The sequence below is a fragment of the Cataglyphis hispanica genome, chromosome 19 (assembly GCF_021464435.1).
Source record: "Cataglyphis hispanica isolate Lineage 1 chromosome 19, ULB_Chis1_1.0, whole genome shotgun sequence".
NCBI classification, from domain to species: domain Eukaryota; kingdom Metazoa; phylum Arthropoda; class Insecta; order Hymenoptera; family Formicidae; genus Cataglyphis; species Cataglyphis hispanica.
Genome location: NC_065972.1, coordinates 2,808,520 through 2,826,678, shown reverse-complemented (window position 1 = coordinate 2,826,678; position 18,159 = coordinate 2,808,520). Strand labels below are relative to the sequence as shown.

General features: G+C 39.5%; 2 protein-coding genes across 7 annotated transcripts in view; one reads left to right on the top strand and one right to left on the bottom strand.

Moving 5' to 3' along the window:
* LOC126856575 (unconventional myosin-XV) overlaps positions 1–18,159 on the bottom strand; it is a 73,688-nt gene that overhangs the window by 39,206 nt on the left and 16,323 nt on the right. The gene's annotated exons all lie outside the window — the stretch shown is intronic.
* Positions 2,364–18,159, top strand: part of LOC126856581 (homeobox protein unc-4-like) — a 120,532-nt gene continuing 104,736 nt past the window's right edge. For all 3 annotated transcript variants that reach the window (XM_050605214.1, XM_050605220.1, XM_050605219.1), the window contains exon 1: positions 2,364–2,624. The gene's annotated coding sequence lies outside the window, so the exon portion shown is untranslated. The remainder of the gene's footprint in view (positions 2,625–18,159) is intronic.

Here is an 18,159-nt window from a genome sequence, read left to right as displayed (position 1 = left end):
TTTTATTTTTTTTTTTTTTAAGTTGTGTTGTTGATCGCAATAACTCTTTTTTTTTACGAATTATAAAAAAATCTTGTTTATTTAATAATTGATGTAATTTCTCTTTTTGTTACAATCTTTTTAATGAATTGCGATAACGTAATAGAGATAAAACGTTACGGAACTCTTGACAGAACTCATCATCCACGATAAAGGGTGAGATATGATTTTTTTTATCGGTGGCTTTTCAAGTCTTGCGTAAACGGCTGCGACAGAGACGAGCATATGTCACTCGAGTGCGTGATAAAATCAACACCAAATTACACTCAGCCGCTAAATGATACGAATAAAGTCGGCAAACAAAAATATTCGCGTTTAAAAATGTCAAGCATGTGCTAATGCAACGGCATTGTGCGCATAGGAAAATGTTAAAAATTAAAGTCGACGAAAATAAGGAGAAGTGAATACATCTCGTTTTTACAATTATTTTTTCAATTAGTTTTGTTTCAACGGGAATATTAATCTATCTTTATTGCCAATATATCTAATGTCAAAAATTAAAATTTCCGAGAAAGAAAGATTTTTATTTTGCCTTTTTGTTAAAAAAACAATGGACTTTGAATTCGTGATGGAATATTTGTGAATATTTTTCTAGAACGCAAAGCTCTAAAGAGTGGAATTGCAGAAGAATAAGATATCTTGCATAGATGATAACGATTACTTTAATATCAAGCTTCGAGAAATGTATGTTCGTCAAAGGAATAAAAATTCTAAAGATAGGATTGTTGAGTATGTGCTTAGGATACCGTATATACCTCGATAATACTAACTCGACGGTAACAATTTTTTGACGGCAACGCGTTCCCTTGTAATTCAAAGGCGACGCATCTATTGGATATGGATGAAGCATCTTGACTTTTGATATACGCTCAATTTCAAATGGAAAATCATGCCTGGATTGGATTCGCGCGCGTGATCAGAAATAAAGTTACATCGCCCGATGACGCACTACAGTCTCGACTTTCCTCGCGTAAAGTCTCAAGCTTGACCGAAAGAGACGCGTATCAGAGCGAGAGCGAGATGTCTCCCTTATGACAATAACTTACAATTTGTGGTATGTATGTGTGTGTGTGTGTGTGTGTGTGTGTACTTTAAACGAAAGTAAGTTTATCTATTTAAGTAACTTATCTATTTTTCGTTCGCGTCCTCACGCGCGGCCCCGCACTCACTTTATCTCAATTCCGTCTCGCAAGATTCCCTTGGAATGAATATGCGCGGTGAGTTTGGGAGGAGAGAAGAAAAAAAGACGAGATCTCGACAAAAAGAGAAAAGGTGGGCGGGGAGAGGGGAGGAAGGGTGGAGGAGGAAGAGGGAGACTTTTGGCCCTCTTGCACAAACACAGTGTGGCCCCTCTCGCCGCAACTTAAATTGACTCGATAAAAGTTCGCGGAATAAAGCGCCACTATATCAGAAACATCTGCCAAACGTTATTACAACTTTGAATAAAGAACGGCGGCCACGAGAGAAGCGTGGGAGGAGGAGGAGGGATCGCCGCCGCCGCTGCCGCCTCCTTGTCGTCCTCACGACGACGACGAGGATGAGGAAAAAGTTCCAAGTTTGCGTTCGAAGACCGTGGGAAAGTTCGCCCGTAAATCAAGTCGTTATTTTAATTTCGCCAGCCTCGTATTAGCCTTCCCGTTTCCGCCATTCGTTTTCATTTCGACGATCTGCGTGTCGATCTTCGACAATAATCTCGTAAAGAAGGGTGTGCGCGCGATAGCGAAGGGATGGGGTAGGAGCCCGGCCCCGGAAATGGCTCAACAATTTTATTGGAGTAAGGGGATGATGGGAATAATAAAGATAAAATCCTAAATATCGCCAATATTTTACCTCCTTCGCTCAATGTAATGCTATTGGCATTCTTTCAGTGTTTTATCAATGAGATCTAGATTTATCAAGAAGAATTTAAATTCTCTCGGGGAGTAATTTGCTGTAAAATTTGTGTCGTACAAAAATAAAATAAAAAATTCATCAAATTAAATTAAACGAACACGTTAATAAGTCGAGTATAGTTTAATTAGTGTTTAGAATATATCTCGATAAATATTTTGATGGAAAATATAGTTTCCAAGATTGATGAGATTTTTTTACGTTGTTAGATGATTATTTTTGATACGTATCGGATCGAAAATCTCTTCTTAGACTCATCGGCAGACACGAAATTATCTCTCTTAGTGCAGTCCAATCTCATCTTACGATAACTTTATCGATTTATCTCGATATCCCCCATTCCCTTCACGAATTTTCTTTTGATGTACGTGCTACTTCTTATCTTCGTGATTGAGGCAATCTCTATCTCGACGATTTTGTTCGTTCTTCAACGATTCACAGCCGCTCTTATTTCAAAACCGGCTCGTTTCGGCGTCTCGCAGATGCTGTGAAGAATCGATTAGCATCGTGTCTGTGCGAATATACCGTGACGCGTCCGAGGAAACAGGGCGAAGCCGAAAGTCCGCGTCCCGAAAGAAGTCAAAGATGCTAAAAATCGTAGGGACGTGCCGGTCCGCACGCAATACCAAAGTTGCACGGCACGGGCAATCACGGACCGGATCAATAGCATCAACAGCAGCTTGTCTCCAAAGAAAGTAAGCTTAATAATTATTAAATTTGGGAGAAACAAAAATAATGTTGGAAAATATAATAGATTTTTTAAACATAACACAGTAATAGAATCTCTCAAGAAATTCTTTTTATATAAATCTCTCGTAATTACATAAAATAATAATTTACTATAATAAAATTGTAATTAAATTTATTATAAAATTTTGTATATGTAATATACACAAATCTTTCCTAGGAAGTTAAAAATATATTTCGTTCGATATGTTATCAGGCTAAGTAACATCGGAAATTAATATCTAAGATAAATCATTCACTATCAAAAACTATCTCTATCGATATACAATCTCTCTATGATAGCGTTCAAGTATCGTCTCCGCGATAATTACGACGTGCGGAACGGCGTCGCGGATTAATTGTAACTGCATCGCGCCGCCACCGATTCGCCTAATTAATTCGGTTACTAATGGCCGCCGCGGCGTCCCCGACTTACCGGGGTATCGAATATGCCCGGCAGCGATCCCGGGCGGAATCGAATGGGAGATTCCACCACGGCTGTCGTGCGCGACGATGGAAACTCTGAGGCTCGGAATTAAATCGTCAGAAATCTCGTCCCTCGCGGCCCCCCCTCTCCCCTTCCCGCGCTCCAGAGCTCGATTAATTCCGATCGATACGAGGAGCCGGGCGGCTGCTTCTCGATCTTCTTCCGTGCCCCCCCCTCCCCCCCGGTCGTTTTCACGCCGCCCGATCTTCACGATCGACGATCTATTCCGATTGGAATCGTCTCTCACGCCTCCACGTAGTACACTCGTATTTGTAGCGTAATGTCTTTACTTTAGTGTTTTCTCTTTTTTTAGGCTTCTTTAAAATTCCCATAGAATCTCGAAATTTTTCCTAATTTTTCAGTTTGATATTTTGAGACGGATTAAGATGGATGTATTTTATATGCTTATGATTTTGTTTTATTAAAATTTTAAATTTTAAATGAAACATTGCTATTTATATATATATATATATATATTTTTTTATATTTTTTTATTGCATTTTAGTTGTTACAGTGTTATTGGAAAAAAAAACCATGGATGTATTCCACATGTTTGAATCCCTTTTCTATAAACGTTATGACTTTATTTTAAATTATATAAACATTAAAATATTTCTTTCTAAAAAATAAAGAAAACATTTTTATATATATTTCTTCGTTCTCTTTTCTCTCTTCATTTTCATTGTGAATCGTTACAGTATTATTGCTGAAATTTTTCGTAGAGAAATAAATGACGGCTCACGAATGCAAACGCGTTCAATCTGTTCGACGTTGTGCAAAAAAACGCATTAACACTCAAGGCATTGAGTTTGCACTCGAGAATCGTTATTTATTTTTCTGCGAAACCGGATGCTCTATCGTCGAACATTTTTATTTCTTGCCTGATATTCTTCGGGATTGTAAATTATCAAAGACGAAATTTATTTAAAGCAGTGCGTGCATTCGTGTTACTTTATATTTCATGCTCTTTACACACATTACTCAACGAGTACTTATAATTCCTATTCATTTGGATGGTTTGTAGTGGCAAAGAGGGATGAGGCCCGCTAATGTAACGTGACACTCGCAATTCTCTCTTAAGTGTATGGCCGGAAATAGCGATTGGAACAACGTTGAAATAACGATGGAAATCTAGAGAATGACATCAGAGCGGGACAAATGCTCACTTAACGAGCAACAAATCTAAGAATCTAATAATTCAAGAATATATTCGACGAATTCTCTAAAATGAACTTAAGAAGAGCTTTATGTATCTCTTCAACATTATAATCATTCTCGCGTAATTAATCTCTCGAAAATAAAAAAGAGATTGCGTGCAAAAAATAGCATGTCTCGCAATAATTGTTTTATGTCGTGTAAAATAATTGCTTTATCATTCTCTTATATTCTACACATTAAATTGTCGCGAGAAAGCATTCGTCGAACGCGCAGTGTCCATTGATTTACCAATTCTCGAGAAATCCTACAGAACATTTCCGGTATTCGGAATGATTTAGTTCGCTCATTGGCGGATTGTACGTTCGAGATCTCGCAGCATCAATAACGTCTAATCACCTCGGTGCGGAGTCGATCCCGTTCGGTCGCGCAGCGCAATTTCGTTCTCTAAACGTTCGCCACAAATCACGACGCGATGCCGCCGCCGCCGCCGTTGCACGCGGGAAGTTGCGACTCGACATTTAAACTCGGCCGGATTATGGTTGACCGATAATTAATCGCCGCTATCGTGCACGAACGAGCCGCGAGTAAGTGTTTAATAACATTGGCAAATGACCGGTCGATCGATCGTTCGACAACTCAATAGAAGCGAACGGAATTTTACGCGCACTATTGACATATTCGGGATGATATTAAAATTTCCCAGAGACACAATACATTTAACATTGTCCCAAAACTTTCGAATTATTATTTCGAGATTATTTTCTATTAATTTTTAATTATTTAAAATGTGAAAAATAAAATATATACGAGAAATTATAAGAAATTCTTGTGTTCTTTAAATTTGTTTTCAGTTTTTATTATATTTATAATTATTATTTCCCTTGGAAAATGATATTTAAGTTTTATATTGTATACAGGCTGTTTCAAAATGTAATAATACAATTTTTTTTACGTGTATTGCTCTTTCCCCCAATAATTTCGATTATGGTCGAATTATTTCATAGATTCAAAATTATTCGAGCGCCCCCAAAGTGCCTCGCCCTTATTCTCGTTCCTCACGCATCGTTAATCGAGGGCGTAGTTCCCGCAAACATTTTTGCCATCCACCCCTTCGTCGTGCACGACGCGATACTTCCAGGATCATTGCTCTTTGATCGGTTGGCCAGAAACGATAAGGAGTACATATTTATTTCCAGGTGAACCGAAGCGAATAGCGAAGACGTGATGCGGAAACGATGTCTGGATGTACGCGAAAATAAGCGAGGCATTTCCTCGTACAGTTCCGGTAGAAAACCCATGTTGCAAGCACGAAATTTTCATCCCTTTTTTAAAAAAATATACATTTCAAAGCGGGCGAGAAAATAAAATGTAAGAAATTTGTAATGCGGTGTAGCATCGTAACACGTGGCTTGACTCAATTAATACACAGTCATTTTATTAATCTTGATTTTAAGATTCTAATAAATTTTCTCACTCCACGTAAAACAGTTTTCTTTTTCGTGCAGCTATACCCGAGTCAAAATTCTGTTTCAATTTTCATCTTCAATTTTATCATGTTTATAAATTCTAGAAAATTTTGATAAATTTATGGAATTAAATTCTCTTATTTTTTCTACCTCAAATAAATAATAAATAAGGCTTTCCATTTAGAAAGAGGAGAATTTTCAATAACACTATAGATCAAATAATTTTAAAAAAAGGGTAAGATTTTCGATTGTGTATTTAAAGTATCGAAATAAATAAATTATATTGAATACCGAGGTCAAAAATATAATCAATAATGCAATCTAATTTAATCTTATATAAACTGACGTGTGATCCAATTTAACGGTTTTTCATAATAATTTTCCCGAAGAATAAGAAACGAAGAATGTCCTGAATGGCGAGTGTACAGAATTTTTCATTTCGGCTGTATGCGTGGTTTTATATTCCGAAGAGGCAGTCGTGCCGCCGTACATCTTTCTTGATCTCCGATCGAGCCGTCGCTTAGCGGAGCGTGAAACACATTTGCCCGAATCGCGGTGCCTTAACCACGCGAGCTCTTACATTCGATCTAAATCTACTTTTCGTCCGAACGGAATATATACTTATATCGTATCGGGGCGTATGATCTACGAAAAGATCATGAAACAAAGTGCGAATATGACATACCGGCGTCTCTCAGATCCGAGATTCTATCTCGTTCTTTGAGAAGATTTTACTTTGAAGATTTTATTCGATAATTTCTAAATGTGTAAAAGCAAATCTAGACCTGTCATTGTTGCAAAAAAAAGGCATTTTCAGAAGATAGTTTTGGAGCTTTCAATTTTCTCTTATTTGTGTATTATTTTCCAGCTGAGTTTGTGCAATAAAAGAGTGAATTAAAATATCCTGGATATGTTCTTACAATCGACAATAATTTTCATTCTAGATTAATAGTTCAATATACTTTCTGTATTTTATTTAAGTAAAATGTCTCGTGAACTTTGAAGTAATCCATCAAGTAAATTCGCGTATATCTAATGCTATATAATCTCGAGAATAATATAAACTGCGAATAAAATAATTATATTCGAACCATAGAGTAAACATTAATTACGAAATGACCAAAAATCATGCGAGGATGGCGTCTTAGAAACAATTTGCTCTCGACAACGAAGCTACTGCGCCGTGGTCTCTCGTTGGGGAATTTTTATCCACGTAAACGATTTGCGAGCTGCTGCGTCGCCGAGAGAGAGAGAGAGAGAGAGAGAGAGAGAGATATGGAACGTGCGACTACGAGCGAAATTGAGCGCCAGATAATTGTTTCGAACAATCCTGGGTGACGCTTTTCGTCGGTTCCTATGGCAACGCGAGCCACCGCTCGCTCGCTCGGTCGGTCGGCAATCGAAACTGTCCTCCACCATGGAACGAAAAGAGGGGCTGCTACCCCCACTGGATTCTACCATGGATGGAATTGTGGTAGGGAAAGAGACGTAGGCGGAGCAAAAGTCGTTCCAAGAAGTTCTCGCAGGATCCGCCTCTTCCGTTCACTCCGTGCGGACGTTCCTTTCGTAACGTCGTGACGCCTCGAGAGTTCCGTTTTTTATTATCCGACTCTTAAAAGACGGCCGCGACGTCGCATCGATCCGTATTAGCCGCTAATTTCACCATTTCACTCACCCCCTGTCGCGCGACCGGCTTGATTTTTCAGTTTTCGAATCCTTTGATCCACTTCCGAGCCCAGATTCGAGCATAGACTAATGTCAGAAATCAGCTGTTTATCTTATCTTCCCGAATAGTTTCTCCTCGTCATTCTTTGACATCTCCCTGCAACTCTAACAACTCTATACGTTCCTAAGTCCTTTGATCGCGTGCAGAAAATTATTTACAAATTATATTATCAATATGAAAGAATGATTAAGAAACAATTGTAATTAACAGTGATTATAATAACATTTTTCCAAGAACCAAGAGAAAATTAAAAGAGAATATATATCCTTCAAATTTCTCGGATTTGTATTTTATCTATTGAATTATGGCGAGTGTAAGCTGCAATAAAACTCGATTAATAGTCCTTACTTTACCTTTGGCATTGAAAAATAAACTAAATAATGGAAAGTAATTAATTTGCTAGGACAAAACCGGTAACGAGTCTGACGCATGCAACCGAGTCGTCGCGGTTCTCTCACGCGATATCTCAAGTTCTTATGCAAAGGCGACAGTGTGCATACTTATATAAGCTGGCACTACATTCAGGCAGGCTCTTTCAAATGATTAATTAATCTATAATGTAACAATAAAGAGTGAAACAACAAAATTAAGTATTCTAAAAGTTTTTTAAAAGTTTCTCCTATATATTTATATCGTAGACAAAGTTTAAAAAAATTAATTTAACGACATGAATATGTATATTACGGACATGATTCATGATAATAGAACGACATTTTTTAATAACGACTGGAAAATATCCAGTATCAAAATATAAACGAAATATTTCTTTTAATTTTGAACTACCACTTTACGTCTTTATTTCATCAACATTTATTTTATTACAGTATCTCCGAAATATCCAGATACTATACATATATGTCGTTAAAGTGAAATAAAAATTAAAGATAGTAAATTCGGAGAGACTAAATGATAAAACGGGGTAAATTAGATATTTGAAATTGGGTTGAATCAAAGTGCCCGGATTATAATGTACGATGAAAAAAATCACCGCACGCTGCATAACGCAATGTAACAAATCCATTTATGGTTAACCCGGGAATTCCAACCGTTCGTCGTTTGCGCAACAAGCTTCATTAACGGTTCTAATTGGATAGCGCGATTCAGGATGATCGATGGATCAGCCTCGATTCTGATCCTAGAGGCAGATCCTGCCTGCCGGTTTCTCTCCGCGTTTCGCGGATGCACCAACACCGAAAGCGTTTCTACAAATGCGGTACGAACGGTTGCGTGATTTATGAGAGCAGGTAGCGGTGTAATTAGTGGCGTTCGCGTTCGGCCGCGCGATATAATTTGCGATAAAAACGGTGGCAACAATATAAACGCAGGCGAAAGATGCTTTAAAAAAAAGGGCTAAGGATGCGATCCAGAATAGAATGCATCTTCGCATTTTGCTCTCGCAATAGTATTGTTCCCTTTTTCTCAGGTATATTTTAAAACAACCCTGTATAATTATATCGAGTAACTCATAGCGATGACCAAAGTACGTTTGTACAAAAAGTATCTCTGCGTCATTAATTAATTAGAGAGGATAAAAATAATGAAAATCATTTTCAAACTGCCTTTACCAAGATAATAATTATTTTTTTTTTTTTTAGAGATAGCAAAACAATACTTTTTCCGTATACACAATTTTATGTGAAAATAACATTTCCGCCATATTTCCAAGTATCGCGTCCGTTACTTCATCTCGCAATTCGTGGCAACTGATGTGCGTGAATGGTGGGGAGATCTAGAAAATATGGGCGGGTCTCGGTCCTATCAATACGCGCATTGGTGTGGAACGATTCTTTGTCGTTTCATGTGCATCGTGCGTGAAACGGGATGCATCTTAAATAATACGGCATTATAGCCTTTTTTGAATTTTTCTAAATTTTCCCTCCCATTACAAAAAGCTTTAAAAGTCTCGAGTTTTTAAGCTAATCAAAAACCTATCGGTTTTTCAAATCAATTTATTACAATTTAATCTTAACGTCATTAAATCATTAAAATCTTAATTAAAAAAATTTAAAAATCTTTAAATCTCGAACGCTAACATCTTCAAATCTTGAGATCGAGCCAGCAGTTCAAATCAAGCTGTTTCCTGGCGTGCTAAAATTTCTTGTCTGGTTGTGACAGGAGGCAATTTGACAGTGTAAACAGTATCCGCAACAGATTAATTCGCCAGAGAGAAACTTTTGCTCCTTCGTGAATCGGAGAAGTATCGGATGATGATTATCGACCGATCGAAATTGCAGGCCTCGCTGTAATTCACGGACACCGTGACTAATGGTTGTAATTAATACCACGCAATACAACCGGATCATGCCGTACCTTTGGTAATAGGCCTGGCAGATACGTGCACGGTATACGTGAGGTCGTCCCCGTAAGGTGTCATTGATACACCCGATATTAAGATCGTTCCAGGTATAATATTGATATACGAACAATCTCCCTCGCGTCTCGAATATAAATCGATGCAGCTGAGCACGCGGATGTAGTAAAAACAAAGAGTCCGAAAAATAGACGCAAGAAAGTGAATTAAATCATCTGGATTTTTAAAGAAAAAAATAAATTACACGACATTGATAAAAATAAAATATACGCTCTTATTTATAAAAATGAAAAGAAAGTTGTGTGTTAAAAGTATATAATTAAATCTAAAGCGGAATATAATTTGACAAAATCGATACGGCCTCGCTATATATGCGTAGCATACTGTAGAGAAATTTAAGCAAGGGAATAAAAAAACAAAATTAATAGAAAACAAGGCGCGCGCGCAAACCATACGAAGACTCGCGTGCGCACGAAAGCGGACGTATTAATTCACCGCGGAAAGGCAGGATGAATCTCTATCATGGTATTCTGGATATTCCATTTTCACATGGTCGCCGTGCCGCGGTGATATAAATGCTAATTCGTGACGAGCATCCTCCGATCGACGTTGGAGGATACCGCACCTAATTTTCCTCCTGCCAAGAGATCCGGCCGCCACGGCCAGAGACAGCTGATTTGTGGAAAACACAGCGAAACGCATCCCGCTTTTCGCGATTTCAGACTTTGACAGTGCGCGTCGCTTTTACTATCGTTGCTATATCATTCGATTGGCGATGTCTACTTAAATATAAACTCTGACTAGCTAAATTTCAATTTTTTATTTCTTCCAATCTTTGGCGGAATGGAATATATTCGAGTCCAATGTGACGTTTCTCATTATTATGACTGACGTCGTGACCAAAAAGTACAAATTAAAGAAAGAGAAAAAGAGAAATAATTATACGCTCATATTTTCAAGATATCTAATCGTTCGTCATTAATTGTGTCAACACATTACTCCCTGCCGTTTGATTTCTCGTTTCGAGAAGTGGAATTTAATGTCGATTTAGCCTGATTGAAAATAGCTACTCGGCTGGACTCTTGGCTCGAGTGTCTCCAGGGAAGACGTAGAATTGTTACGCGACGCGCGAATCATCATACGAAGGACGCGATTCCATCGCATCTACCACAAAGGGCTGACGCGAGAACACATCGCTTTGTCAGCGCGAGATCCCGGGAGTATTCGGGGACCGATTGGTGTCACCAGGCGCCCCCCGTCCAGTCTTCCGAAGGGTAGTTGGTAGTGAACAAAAGAGGGAAGCTAGTTCCGCTTTGATAGCTACATCGATAGAGGCATGTTCGTTTTATCGATGATAATTTACACGCATCAAAAGAATTTTCGCGTCGGAATCTGGTTGCATCGCGAAATTTGCAATCATCAGAATACGTAAAATAAAGACTCGTTATTATTATCATTAAAGAGATTAAAATTTTATTATAAGTATTGTATTTGATAAAGGAAGGAGTTATAGAAACGTTTTTCCGTTTAGAGAGACTCGTTAGCGGCGCGTTTCCTTCACTACACAAAACACTGTACTCGCACAAAAAAAAAGTACTAAATAGATCCTAAGTGGGGTCTGTTGAACAATAAGTTCGCACCCGCAGCAGGCGTAGGGGTCCTGTCGGATCGGAACACGTCAGCTAACGCACAGAATCCCCTTTCGCGGTCCTACGGGACTTGTCCCGGCCAGCCAAGTCGAAAGATCGATGGAAACGATAAGGAGACTATTTTTGATCAGTCGCCACATCGCGTTACGAGACGACCGCGATGTGATCGGACGTTAATTACACTATGCGTGGATTTGATCATCGCGATGGCTCGTGTTTATGATTATTGCGAAACACGACGAATATCCACGAGAAAATCGGCAAAAATTCGAAAAATCTTATTTTTAAGGAAAAAAATTCATTTAATTTATATCATAGATTTCTCATTCGCGCGATCCCCCCTTTGTGAAGATCCTCCACTCTTTAAAGCCTCTCGCCCTCTCCTTTTCATTATCACTCCGGCGAGGATCGCGCGTTCCATTCTCGAGTGAGACGTAAACACCTGAGAACGAAGCCCGGCACCTAACGAGACGCAAAAATAAATTGAGAGACGCGAGATTAATGAAACGCCCGCCGGCGGCGGCAAGCGCGAAAGGGCGGAGAGTAAAAAACGGGCCCGTGGAAGAAGCGGATAAAGAAGAGAGAGGAACAAGATCGGAAGGGGCAGGGGGAGGGGGAGGGGGGGCCGATAGACGGACAAAGAGAGAGACCGACTAAGCGAGTCTACTAATGCGAGGCCTCGTCGCTTTGTAACAACGCGCATACACAAGTTGTGTGTTCGATCTAATTTATTTAATGTTAATCAATTTAATCGGGCAGCTCTCTACAGAAATAAAGAATCATTTCTGTAGATACAAGCCCATTAATTCTTAGCCAATCCGTGCATCTGAGGATGCATGCCTCGTAGAATGCATTCACATTTATATTTCGTGTAATAAGAATAGTATATAATTTATACATTTATTTTCCATCTCTATATTATTATTATATTATTATAATATGCAATTATTATTTTTTCCGCCCTTTATATCAATGTGATATCTATTTTTATTAATTTTTCTGTATAAGGTTTTTTCCCATTCAAAATTAAATAAATAAATAAATAAATTATTATATTATTATTCAATTAAAAATTTTTCGTAACGTAGAAAAGAAATCGTGAAACTATCGGCTTCGACTTACGACAGAAATATAATTTTGCAGAGATCACGATGCATCAGGAGTTACACACAAAATTTTTTAAAACTTTTTGCAATTTTTATAGCTTTCCGAGACAACGGGGACGCGACTAATGAACTTATGAGCGAGCATTAAGAAGCGTCAAACCGTCCTAGAAATAAATTTTTCATCCGAAACATGGTCGCTCGCATCTTCGACCTCTTTTGCCGAAGCTCGTGAACCTTAAGGTTTTAACAGATCCAAGGTGAGAAGGGAGAAGGGCAGCATCTCGAAACCCCTTAACGAGGAAACTTTTGCCGAAACGAGCCACTTGGAAATTTTCGAGGGTAGCTTTAAATATTTCAAACTGTGTTCTCCTTTCCTCCCGCATTTTCTCTTTGTACTCTTCGTCGCTACGGCCGTTCTAATTTAACGCTAGGTAACACGAGCGAGAATCGTCGAGCTCACCCTTCGCAACACGTGCATTTAGATTATCGATGAATTGTTTCGAGATTCAACGAGCAAACGCATCGATTCTCCGTCCGCTTGATTAGAATTTTAATTTTAATTTCGCTGACATGTATGTAACTCTATTGTTATTGCGAATGTGTGTAAATAACAATTGCTTGGATGTTGCATAAAGATCAATTCTCTCAGGGGCAAGTATCGAAATTTCGTTCAACGTAGAACGCGCGCCACTTATCATCATCAGCATTATCTCATTAAGCAGGGCACGAGCTGCGCGCGCGACGACCAGTATTCGAAATTCCATTTCGCGCTCAGTCAGGCGCAAGTTAACGTGTGTCCGGCAATAATGAAAATTTTCAAATTTCACGCTCGATTATCCGACGCTGCCATTTGGCGCGTTTAGGATCGTAATATCTCCGCGCGATCTGTCCAACATCCCATTTAATCTCCAGCTGCTCGTTTACCAAACTTTTCGAATCATTTTCAAATCTCTTAATTAACATAAAGCCATATTTTTGCGACAAGTAGGGCCATTCATTTTTGCGCGCGTATCTTTTTATTAATAAGAGAAAATATATATTTACACTTAAGAGAAATAAAAAAATAGTATATATATATATATATATATATATATATATATATATGTTCAACAACTATCTCTCGACGAATGAAAGATTTTATTCCTTTTCTTGCTGCATTTTATCCATATCATTGCGGAAAAGAGATACTCCGCGAATAACAATGGGAAAGAGCTGCGAGATAAAAGCGTGCAAGAGGCGCAACGATCACGGTATATTGCGCACGTGTCGCTTACCGTTTTGCCATCAACCCCCTCGAATGCGCACTTTTTATTTATTTCGCTGCTGCGCTCGCGTCGCGTTCCTTCGTCCTTTCCTCCGTCCATTGCGGAATCGCTGCCGTAAATCACGGCCTAGTCTCCGAGGTGTCGCGCGCAGCTCGTCTCGTTAAAAAATCATCACCGAATTAAATCGAGTCGCCCTTCCGTCGTGTAAACAACCCCCTCACGTTCCGTGTATAGATTTTCGAGCGGCCCCCTAACGTTGTATCCTACCCTAACCCCCGTTTTCCATCCTCTTTCGGGAGACGGGGGAAATCGACTTTGGCCGCGCCGGCTCCGACCCTCGATAATAGATGATACCCCTGGGTACCGCAAATGAACCACGAAATGCTGCCAGTGTCCAGGACCAACCTGTCATTGGTCCTTGCCGGGACCGGCGGCCATCTGTCCATTCGCGATCGCGGTGATCCTGCGCGAGAGATACGAGAGATAATACAGATTTCAAGCACGAGATCGTACGACGTCAATCGTGCTCAGTTTTTCGATTAAGTCCATGCATGTTTTAAAAGGTCGAGGAAACGAGTGTATGAGTAATATATAATTGTAATATTCGACGAAATATGACGAAAGATACTGCTGGTAGTCTCGACTGGAAAATATCGATATCGTACTCTTTTAAAGAGAGATTATTGTATTATCACTGCAATAAATTGTATCACTGAAAAGTGATAAATATCATTAGTTATAATTGGCCTCAATTCTTAGATAGAATAGCAAATGATTAAAAAGAAATTTTATTAAGAAGAATTCATTTAAAAGAGGCTATTTCAAATTCAGTGATGATTTAAAATGCATTTTATATGTACATATAATTTTTTTTTCACATGTTCGCATATATTGCTCCAACACATGCTTCAGAAAAACATGACAATTTTTAACGAGAATTATATATCTTAGTTGTTGCATTATTTACGAGTTACTTATATAAGTATAAATATTTAAACTCTTTAAACTAATATTTTTTTTACAGGATATTTTAAAGAAATAAATACAATAAAAATCACTAGTGGATTTAATATTAATATATATTAATATTAAACACACTGGTGATTTTTAAAAAAGTTTGCTTGTTTTTTGCATTTACAAGAATCTCATCAAAATTATAAGGCATGTATCTCTGTATTTTTAAAATAGATCTTACAAATTGTAATAAATATATATAACAATTTTGTTTCTCTCGGATCTTTTATACATTATAAAAGAAACCCAGCTGCAAGATGTTTCGCGAAAGCTTGCGGCGCAATATAAATATTTTTATCTGGATGCTCGCAGCACTCACGGGTTAAATACATATATCACTAAACGGTATCGTTATAGCGTAAGCGCGGCTCGTTGTTCCATTCGCGACGGCTTAAAATTCCGTAGAAAGGGGCACAAATCATCGGCGCGGCTCTCCCGGGAAATATCGAACGCGGCCATAAATTGCAGATCAAAACGTGTCAAACGGTCCGGTCGCGAAATTAAAAGTGACGGGCGTAGCGGCCTCGCGTAGCGGACGCGCCGCGCGAAAACCGAGCCGCCATAATTGTGAGTTACGATGATCATGCCCCGGCCGTTTATTTATTCGCCGTTGCGCCCGTTATTTATGATGAAAATGCATCAGCGGACACTCTGTGTCCGATGTATATTACGTGTATCGATGACGCGTCGATATTTCATCGAAAAGTCCCGAAACTCGCGCGCGCGCGCGCCCGCCACCCCCACAAATCCACTCCCTTCAAATCTGTCACTGAGAAAATTAGAAGGGATGAGAGCGGCCCGCATCTTTTACGGACGCTCGATTTTGTCACTACTAGATTGAGGTATTTCCTTTCGATGTCGCGCGTCGCCGGATTACCAGATTTATTACTTGTAATTAACAGAACGGTCGAAATATATTTTTAGTTAAATGTACGTTATGGGAAAGTGTCTTATCGAGACTTAGATGACATTGCAACTCTTCTCATATTTTGCCAACTCTTAACAGTTTAAAACGCGTCATTTTTCATCACATTAGAAAAACTCTCTCTTATTCCAAATATTATTATTTCGTGCGCAAAAACGCGATAATAAACACAAATAAAAATATTTGCATATCAGTCTAGAGAACGCTTTATAATATTCTTATCTTAGAATCTCGATTTTTCTGAGACATCTTCGAGATGTGAGGCAAAGTCACGAAGCTGCCAGCAAGTGTCGACGATAAGGGGTAACGAGAGGGAGGGACGACAGGACAAAAAGCATTACAGAGGCACGCAGGTGCCACCAGGGTGCCGTTACTTAGCCGCGCACAGCGCCGGAAAATTGTTTACCGGATTGTTTAAACGAAATTTACTAAAGCTTACTGATTTTATATCACGCCGACGCAGCCCCTGGGAGTCGCCCCGGGATTATACATTAACGAAGTTAGCCATGCACAGATGGGGGATGGAAAGAGGTGGACCGGCGGGAGAGGGGTAGGAAGGGGGAGGTGGTTTCGGGCTCGGTGGAAATTAGCCGCGCGCTATAATCGTCGCGAAATAAACGCGCTATTTCACGCTTCGCGTGAATAAATTGAAAAAAAAAAGGAGCGAGCAAAAATGACTATCGAGAAATATATTTATGGGCGCAGGCCGACGGTGTGATAAATCCGCGTTTAATCTCAGAATTTTTTTTTTTCACCCTCTCGCGAATTTTACTTCAAATTTCACCTGCGCGATATTTTTTCACTCATCAATTATTCGCCCGACGCGTGTGTCTCGTACGAGACAGGGAAATCAGTATTATCGCTCATATCGCGTGCAGTTTATAGAATTATATATCACAGGATTAAACATTAGGATATTTTTCTCATGAAAAATTTTCTCGCCAATTTTGTTTCCAAGTGAACGCTACGCGGAAATGCTCTTCAAATTCGTAGAGCTTGCATTGAAACGTAATAAATACTAATAAGGAGCCCCGCGCGATTCTCTCGATTCCGGAACGAAATCGGGAGGAAGGAATCTGCGGAATATTTATGGAGTAAAACCCATATGCTGCGACCGCGGCGGTCACCGAAAACGTATCGTCCGACCGATCGACCCATCTGGCCAAAGTGGCGATCGTAATGTCCCGCCGGTTATCACCTATAATTTGGGGTAATATATTACCTGGTAATTCGTTGCTCATTGGCGCAAGATGCAATTACGAGCGTAAACGGGCAGCGGGCCGCGCTATACGTTCGCCATATGTCCCGCGGATCCCGAGGATTGGCAATTTCTGATCCCGATCTCGCGATGCCTAAATCATTTAAGGACGTTGCGTCACGCCCTAAATAACTTAATCCGGCAGGTGAGCGATATCCTTCCGACGAAAGTGTGCTCGATTTCGGATCCGAGACGATACTTCATTATTCGAAGGAACCGCCGTGTAAGGGTAGGTTCTCGAATAAGGCACGACTTATACTTTTAATATATGTCCGCATCTATCTCTTTCATGAATGAGTTATATAATTTAATTAATATTTTTTTTATTATACATAAATTTCTGTCAACATTTTAAGTATTTTTCTTCGTATACGTTAATACACATATCAAATTTATTATTACGTTATAATTTCGCATTTTCTTTTCTCTTTGTATATTTCCTCCTCTTTATTTAGGGCTAAACGTGAGCTATAAGAAAATAAATAAAGTATTATTTTTAAATTATAATATTTACGTCGCATTTAACTTTAATAGAGAAAGCAAGAAAAATCGATATTTGTGATTCATATAAAATGCGATTAAACAACACAAAGCTGAATCCGTGGAGTTTCTTTGAGCGCTCCGTTTGCTGTCAGCATCCTTAAGACGGTCCGTCCGCGCTTTCCCGGGCAACTCGAGAGCAGGCAATTAGCTCCGGGGTTAAATACCTGCCCCTCCCCTCCTCTCCCCCTGCCCCCCTCCGCCCCACGACGCCGTCGCCTCGCGCCGAGACAGATTAGACTCGTAATAAAGTGCTGGGGGTGTAGTCACGGCGGAAACGGTGCACGAGGGAGTCACTAAGGCGCCGCGCTCTCTCGTTGGAGCCAGCTCCGAAACAGATTTAAACTCGTTTCTCCTCTCGCCGCATGCGCCGCGGAACTTTCTCGCGTTTTAATTAGCCGTCCGTGCCGCCCGCGTATACCGCCATACTACGCCGAGATCTCGGTCTGTAAACAAGCCGGGACGCTGTCCCGGATTCACTCCGAGGACTGTTCGATTATTCCGATGTGCCTCGATATATTATTCTGTTTCTTATAATTATCACCAAATTAATCACTCAAGTACTGAGGGTACTTGAGTATGTGATGTATCTTTAAAGG